Consider the following 8,497-nt stretch of genomic DNA (forward strand, 5'->3'; position numbering starts at 1 on the left):
TGAGTTGAAAACTGTTTGATTTCAGTTTCTAACAACCTGCTAATGCTTATAATTTCAAAAATGACCATTTTTTTGGTCTTTATTAAAATGAAAAGGTTGATCGAAAAGTTTGGGGGATCTAAGAGTGTGGCAACCCAGTAGTCATGATTACTTCGAATTCTGACAATATGAGGGTCATGCTGCAGGTAGTGCAGCAAGAAGGCACTTATGTGTCTTGCGCATCTCGGAGCCCCAAAATTATTTTCCGGGCTAGATGCAGCTAAAAATTATTTTTAATTTTAAATCTGGTGGAGCTTATTATAGATGGCCTAATAGGATCAGTGCTGCACACTGCTACAAAGCCCAAATTATTTTCCAGTCAAGATACAGATAAACATGATTAGTAATTTGAAAGCTTAAAACGGTTAGTAGGGTGATTTTAACCAATCATCAAGCTTTTACTCTCCCCAGGATGACACAGGGGTAGAAAAGTCGTTTCGGATCCATGATTTGTTCATCTTTATGAACGTGAGTCTGTCTACATTATCAGTGGAGAGCCGCGTGCGCTTATCTGTCAGCACACCACCAGCAGCGCTGAACACACGTTCAGACAGAACGCTGGCTGCGGGGCATGACAAGATCTCCAAGGCGTAAGTGGCTAGCTCCGGCCATTTATCCAGATTGGAAGCCCAAAAAGAGCAAGGGTCCAGTGACACAGTCGTGGCTTCAATGTTTACTTGGAGATACTCCTGTACCATCGTCTCTAGGCGTTGACTATGTGTCAGACTTCTTGTCTCCTGTGGCCTTGCAAAGGATGGGCTAAAAAAGTGGTGAAATGATTCCGCAAAATTGATGTTACCAGCAGATACTGTGGTTCTGTTACGGTTTGAGTGCTGAACACTTGACGGTCCCACGGTTGGCAAGTTGGAACTGTGAGATTCACTACGTGCACCACTGGTATTTTGTGGAAAAGCACATGTAAGATTCTGCAACAGTCTCTGCTGATACTCCTGCATGCGTGCATCCCTTTCTATGGCAGGAATAATTTCTGCAAATTTACTTTTGTACCGGGGATCTAACAGTGTGGCAACCCAGTAGTCAGGATTATTTCTAATTCTCACAATTCGAGGGTCATGTTGCAGGTAGTGCAGCAAGAAGGCACTCATGTGTGTTGCGCATCCAGGAGCACCAAGTCCCTGTTGTGTTGGTGGCGAGGTAACAATCATGCTTCCTTCCTCTGTCCTCTCCCCCCAACCTCGCACAACAGAAATGTGATCAAGGTCTCCCTCATCTGATGAGTCTTCCATCAGTTCGTCCTCCACTTCTTCCTGGGCTCCTGCACCTTCCTCACTAGTTTGGCTGCTACCATGCGCCCTGGTAAAACCATCTCCCCCACCCTCACATGCCTGCCGCCTTGGTGCTGCCGACCGTCTGGACCTTGCAGATGTTAGCCCTTCCGCATACAACTCCTCCTCCTCTACTTCCTCCACCTCCTCTTGTGCCACCACCTGACTCCGAATTCTGTTTAACATGTGCTCCAGCATGTAAATCACCGGAATAGTCATGCTGATAATGGCATCGTCAGCACTAAACATCTTCGTCGCCATTTCAAAACTGTGCAGAAGGGTGCATAGGTCCCTGATCTGAGACCACTCCTCCAGCGTGATTTGCCCCACCTCTGAATCTCGTTGGCCCAGGCTATACATCAGAACGTATTGCACCAGGGCTTGTCGGTGCTGCCACAGTCGCTGCAACATGTGCAGAGTTGAATTCCACCGGGTAGGCACATCGCATTTTAGCCGGTGAAGTGGCAGGCCCAACGACTTCTGTAGAGATGTAAGTCGCTGAGCTGCGGGATGCGAACGGCGGAAGTGAGCACACAGCGACCGTGCCCTCTGCAGAAGGCCATCTAGTCTGGGATAGTGGGCTAAAAATTGCTGGACAACCAGGTTCAACACGTGAGCCATACAAGGCACGTGTGTGACATTGCCCCGGCGAAGGGCCGCACCCAGGTTTGCAGCATTGTCGCACACGGCCTTCCCTGGTTTCAGGTCCAGTGGAGACAACCATTCATGAAATTGGTTCTCCAGAGCTGACCACAACTCCTCAGCTGTGTGACTCACATTTCGCAGACATTTCAATGTAAAAACCGCCTGATGACGTTGAGCCCTACTGCCAGCATAGTAAGGAGGTGTGCAGGATCCCTTCTGCGCAGTTAGAAAGCTTGTGGCATGACCAGACAGGCTTTGGGTGCAGGTGGAGGACCGAGAGGAGGTTGAGGAGGCAGAAGCAGTGGAGGAACTTTGACATAAAGAGGATTGACGCACAACTCGTGGGGACGGCAAGACTTGGACAGCAGCCCCTTGTCCTGCTGTCACCATAGTTACCCAGTGCCCAGTCAGCGACATGTAACGCCCCTGTCCATGCCTACTCGTCCAAGTGTCTGTGGTGAAATGCACCCTGTCACACACAGAGTTTCTCAAAGAAGCGGTGATGTTGTGTGCGACATGCTGGTGGAGCGCAGGCACACCTTTCTTTGAGAAGTAGTGCCGACTGGGCATCTGGTACTGGGGCACTGCGACGGACATAAGGTCTCGAAAATCCTCTGTGTCCACCAGGCGGAAAGGCAGCATTTCTGTAGCCAAGAGCTTGCAGATGGTGAAATTCAACCTCTTAGCTTTCTCATGGCTAGGAGGAAATGGTCTTTTACTTGTCCACATCTGAGGGACCGAGGGCTGGCTATTGTGCTTAGACGGGGTTGATAAGGGTGTCCCCGGCAAACTGCCGGTCTGTGAGGAAGATGCAGGCGGACATGTTAGGTTGCCTTGATCCAAAGGTGGTGCTATCGATGTCGGACAGCGCTCAACACCAGCTGGTGTTACCACCTCCAAAGAAAATGATGACCTGCCAATCACGCTGGCTGTTGCGGGTAAAGAGGTGGCAGGTCTGCGCCCCAAAACAGGTGTGACCGCTGTCCCCCCAGTCACAGAGGATGAAGAGGCCGCGGATGCACAAGATATGGCAGACGGTGGTTGGCCCGGCCGGCTAGGCCGCATTGTAGCACACTGAGCTTCCCACTGCAACTTATGCTTCATGTCCATGTGCCGGTTCATGCATGAAGTACTCAAACTATGTATTTTTTGGCCTCTACTTAGCTTTTGCTGACAAATGTTACAGATAACACGAGTTGGGTCATCTTTATCGATCTGAAAAAATGCCCAGGCTATGCAAGGCTTAGCACCCATGCGACCTGAAGAGCCACCACGACTTGTGGTGAGAGGCAGAGTTGTGTTTGAGGATGCAGTTGTTGACGTGCTTCCAGTACTACGTCTCTGTCCAGGAAGGCGCAACCTGACCCCGTCGTCACTAGCATCTTCCTCCACCTCCTCTGCTGACCTCATCTCTTGGCTGACTGTGGGTTGACAGTAAGTGGGATCTCCAACCTCATCATCATCACCCTGTGCGTTATCACACCCGTCGTCCTCAGAGCCAACCTGTTCCTGCCCTGACAAAAAACTAAAGTTGTCGCTCCAGTCAGGTATTTGAGTCTTATCATCGTCTTCCTCATTGTCTCCACCAACAGGAGTTACAGTTTGGGAATGAGGGTCTACATTATGGTCAGAACCTTCTGCGTCTGGTCCTGGATCCGACTCATAAAGATTCTGGGCATCAGTGCAGATCATTTCCTCGTCTGGATTCACAGAAGCGCTGGAGTCGACCTCTGATTCCCAGGCTATAGTATGAGTAAACAGCTCTGCAGACTCAACCATCTGTTCTACCTCATACTCAGACGGGCAGCTGGAGATTTGGGAGCTGTGAGGAAGCAAGTGCGATTGGGGTGACACCTTTGAGGACTGGAGTATTTGTGATGTTGAAGTTGATGTGGAGGAGAGCCCACTTAAAGGAGCACTTGATATCCGTTGAAGCACCTGCTGTTTTTGTGCCTCATCTGGAATTTGTAGCGATTGGCGTGGCCGTAAGAAAGGGATCTTATCACATTGTCCGCTAAAAGAAGTAGACATTTTAGTTTGGCTGGAAGATGGTCTTTCTTCTGCAGATGTTACTGTTGCTTTAACACCTACCCCACGGACACAACCTTTTTTCCCCTTCCCAACACGCCTATTCCCCTTTCCACCAGCAGCAGGCCTTTTTCCACTCATTTTGGTGGTTAACTAATTCACAACTCTGGAGTTGTTTGCACAAAAAAACAATGGATGGGAACCGAGCAGAGCTGAGTGGCCAAACTGTGGTATTAGGCCAAAACTATTGGCTGGGTTAGATGCAGAAAAAAATTATATTCAATTTGCAACCTGATGGAGGTCTGTATAGATGGACTAATAGAACAAGTCCCACACACAGCTAGAAGGCCAAATATTTTTTCAGAGGTAGATGCAGAAAAAAATGATATTCAGTTTGCAACCTTATGGAGGTCAGTATAGATGCACTAATAGAACAAGTCCCACACACAGCTAGAAGGCCAAATATTTTGTCAGAGGTAGATGCAGAAAAAAATTATATTCAGTTTGCAACCTTATGGAGGTCAGTATAGATGGACTAATACAACAAGTCCCACACACAGCTAGAAGCCCAATATTTTTTCAGAGGTAGATGCAGAAAAAAATATATTCAGTTTGCAACCTGATGGAGGTCTGTATAGATGGATTAATAGAACAAGTCCCACACACAGCTAGAAGCCCAATATTTTTTCAGAGGTAGATGCAGAAAAAAATATATTCAGTTTGCAACCTGATGGAGGTCTGTATAGATGGATTAATAGAACAAGTCCCACACACAGCTAGAAGCCCAATATTTTTTCAGAGGTAGATGCAGAAAAAAATTATATTCAGTTTGCAACCTTATGGAGGTCAGTATAGATGGACTAATAGAACAAGTCCCACACACAGCTAGAAGGCCAAATATTTTTTCAGAGGTAGATGCAGAAAAAAATTATATTCAGTTTGCAACCTTATGGAGGTCAGTATAGATGGACTAATACAACAAGTCCCACACACAGCTAGAAGCCCAATATTTTTTCAGAGGTAGATGCAGAAAAAAATATATTCAGTTTGAAACCTGATGGAGGTCTGTATAGATGGATTAATAGAACAAGTCCCACACACAGCTAGAAGCCCAATATTTTTTCAGAGGTAGATGAAGAAAAAAATATATTCAGTTTGCAACCTGATGGAGGTCAGTATAGATGGACTAGTACAACAAGTCCCACACACAGCTAGAAGCCCAATATTTTTTCAGAGCTAGATGCAGAAAAAAATTATATTCAATTTGCAACCTGATGGAGGTCAGTATAGATGGACTAATAGAATGATGCTATGCCCAAAAGATTTTACTTCACTAGGTGCAGTAAAAAAATTGGTATTCTATACACAGGTGGTATATCTTGCAACACAGATAGGCTACTCCACTGACTAACACACTCTGCAATAGGCCAAAAAGGATTAGCTTTGCTAGATTCAGCCAAATGCGGTGAAAAAAACTTGCACAGCACTGGCACAGACCTGCCTGGCAAAAACTGATAGGAACTGATGTAACCTAGTCCTGAAAAGGACTCCAATTACAATTAGTCTTTACTCCCACAACCTATCTATTTAAGAGCACAGACCTGCCTGATAAAAGTCGTAGGAAATGCTGTAACCTAGTCCTTAAAAGGACTGCAATCACAACTATTCCCTACTCCCAAGCTATCTGTAGATTTGTGCGAAAATTGGCTTGAAATTAACAAGGTATAGCGCACACAGCAACAGCGGTGCCGTCTAACACACAGCTGCTACCACTGGATATGCCACTCTTGGGCTGTAAGCCTGTATGGACAATATGTCTCTGCTTGGGCTTTTAACCTACAATGTATGGGCTGGTAGAGCTAGTTAAAACCACCTGTGACTGAATGGGAGGGACACATGGTCAGAAAAAAGGCTGTCAAACTTCTAATAGTGTGAACACGTACCTGCTGCAATGCTCCAGGAGCGGGATCCCAAAAATGATTAATAGAAAAAAGAGAGGGGTCGCTCACTGGACTGTTCGGGTGCTCTGAAGAAAAAAGTAATCTCAATTGCAAAAAGAACTTCGGCACTCCATACATGAAAATATAAGAAATATTGTATCTGGACTAATGTCACTTTGAAAAATGAAGGTTTTTTGCGCATAATTTGGCCAATTTATGTGTGCCCATCAACCACGACAAGGTCACCTTCGTATGATGGGAAACTACGCTACACTACCACTGGATATGCCACTCTTGGGCTGTAAGCCTGTATGGACAATATGTCTCTGCTTGGGCTTTTAACCTACAATGTATGGGCTGGTAGAGCTAGTTAAAACCACCTGTGACTGAATGGGAGGGACACATGGTCAGAAAAAAGGCTGTCAAACTTCTAATAGTGTGAACACGTATCTGCTGCAATGCTCCAGGAGCGGGATCCCAAAAATGATTAATAGAAAAAAGAGAGGGGTCGCTCACTGGACTGTTCGGGTGCTCTGAAGAAAAAAGTAATCTCAATTGCAAAAAGAACTTCGGCACTCCATACATGAAAATATAAGAAATATTGTATCTGGACTAATGTCACTTTGAAAAATGAAGGTTTTTTGCGCATAATTTGGCCAATTTATGTGTGCCCATCAACTACGACAAGGTCACCTTCGTATGATGGGAAACTACGCTACACTACCACTGGATATGCCACTCTTGGGCTGTAAGCCTGTATGGACAATATGTCTCTGCTTGGGCTTTTAACCTACAATGTATGGGCTGGTAGAGCTAGTTAAAACCACCTGTGACTGAATGGGAGGGACACATGGTCAGAAAAAAGGCTGTCAAACTTCTAATAGTGTGAACACGTACCTGCTGCAATGCTCCAGGAGTGGGATCCCAAAAATGATTAATAGAAAAAAGAGAGGGGTCGCTCACTGGACTGTTCGGGTGCTCTGAAGAAAAAAGTAATCTCAATTGCAAAAAGAACTTCGGCACTCCATACATGAAAATATAAGAAATATTGTATCTGGACTAATGTCACTTTGAAAAATGAAGGTTTTTTGCGCATAATTTGGCCAATTTATGTGTGCCCATCAACCACGACAAGGTCACCTTCGTATGATGGGAAACTACGCTACACTACCACTGGATATGCCACTCTTGGGCTGTAAGCCTGTATGGACAATATGTCTCTGCTTGGGCTTTTAACCTACAATGTATGGGCTGGTAGAGCTAGTTAAAACCACCTGTGACTGAATGGGAGGGACACATGGTCAGAAAAAAAGGCTGTCAAACTTCTAATAGTGTGAACACGTACCTGCTGCAATGCTCCAGGAGCGGGATCCCAAAAATGATTAATAGAAAAAAGAGAGGGGTCACTCACTGGACTGTTCGGGTGCTCTGAAGAAAAAAGTAATCTCAATTGCAAAAAGAACTTCGGCACTCCATACATGAAAATATAAGAAATATTGTATCTGGACTAATGTCACTTTGAAAAATGAAGGTTTTTTGCGCATAATTTGGCCAATTTATGTGTGCCCATCAACCACGACAAGGTCACCTTCGTATGATGGGAAACTACGCTACACTACCACTGGATATGCCACTCTTGGGCTGTAAGCCTGTATGGACAATATGTCTCTGCTTGGGCTTTTAACCTACAATGTATGGGCTGGTAGAGCTAGTTAAAACCACCTGTGACTGAATGGGAGGGACACATGGTCAGAAAAAAGGCTGTCAAACTTCTAATAGTGTGAACACGTACCTGCTGCAATGCTCTAGGAGCGGGATCCCAAAAATGATTAATAGAAAAAAGAGAGGGGTCGCTCACTGGACTGTTCGGGTGCTCTGAAGAAAAAAGTAATCTCAATTGCAAAAAGAACTTCGGCACTCCATACATGAAAATATAAGAAATATTGTATCTGGACTAATGTCACTTTGAAAAATGAAGGTTTTTTGCGCATAATTTGGCCAATTTATGTGTGCCCATCAACCACGACAAGGTCACCTTCGTATGATGGGAAACTACGCTACACTACCACTGGATATGCCACTCTTGGGCTGTAAGCCTGTATGGACAATATGTCTCTGCTTGGGCTTTTAACCTACAATGTATGGGCTGGTAGAGCTAGTTAAAACCACCTGTGACTGAATGGGAGGGACACATGGTCAGAAAAAAGGCTGTCAAACTTCGAATAGTGTGAACACGTACCTGCTGCAATGCTCCAGGAGCGGGATCCCAAAAATGATTAATAGAAAAAAGAGAGGGGTCGCTCACTGGACTGTTCGGGTGCTCTGAAGAAAAAAGTAATCTCAATTGCAAAAAGAACTTCGGCACTCCATACATGAAAATATAAGAAATATTGTATCTGGACTAATGTCACTTTGAAAAATGAAGGTTTTTTGCGCATAATTTGGCCAATTTATGTGTGCCCATCAACCACGACAAGGTCACCTTCGTATGATGGGAAACTACGCTACACTACCACTGGATATGCCACTCTTGGGCTGTAAGCCTGTATGGACAATATG

The sequence above is a fragment of the Phyllobates terribilis genome, unplaced genomic scaffold (assembly GCF_046119375.1).
Source record: "Phyllobates terribilis strain yellow unplaced genomic scaffold, ASM4611937v1 Scaffold_11__3_contigs__length_659146591, whole genome shotgun sequence".
Lineage (NCBI taxonomy): Eukaryota > Metazoa > Chordata > Amphibia > Anura > Dendrobatidae > Phyllobates > Phyllobates terribilis.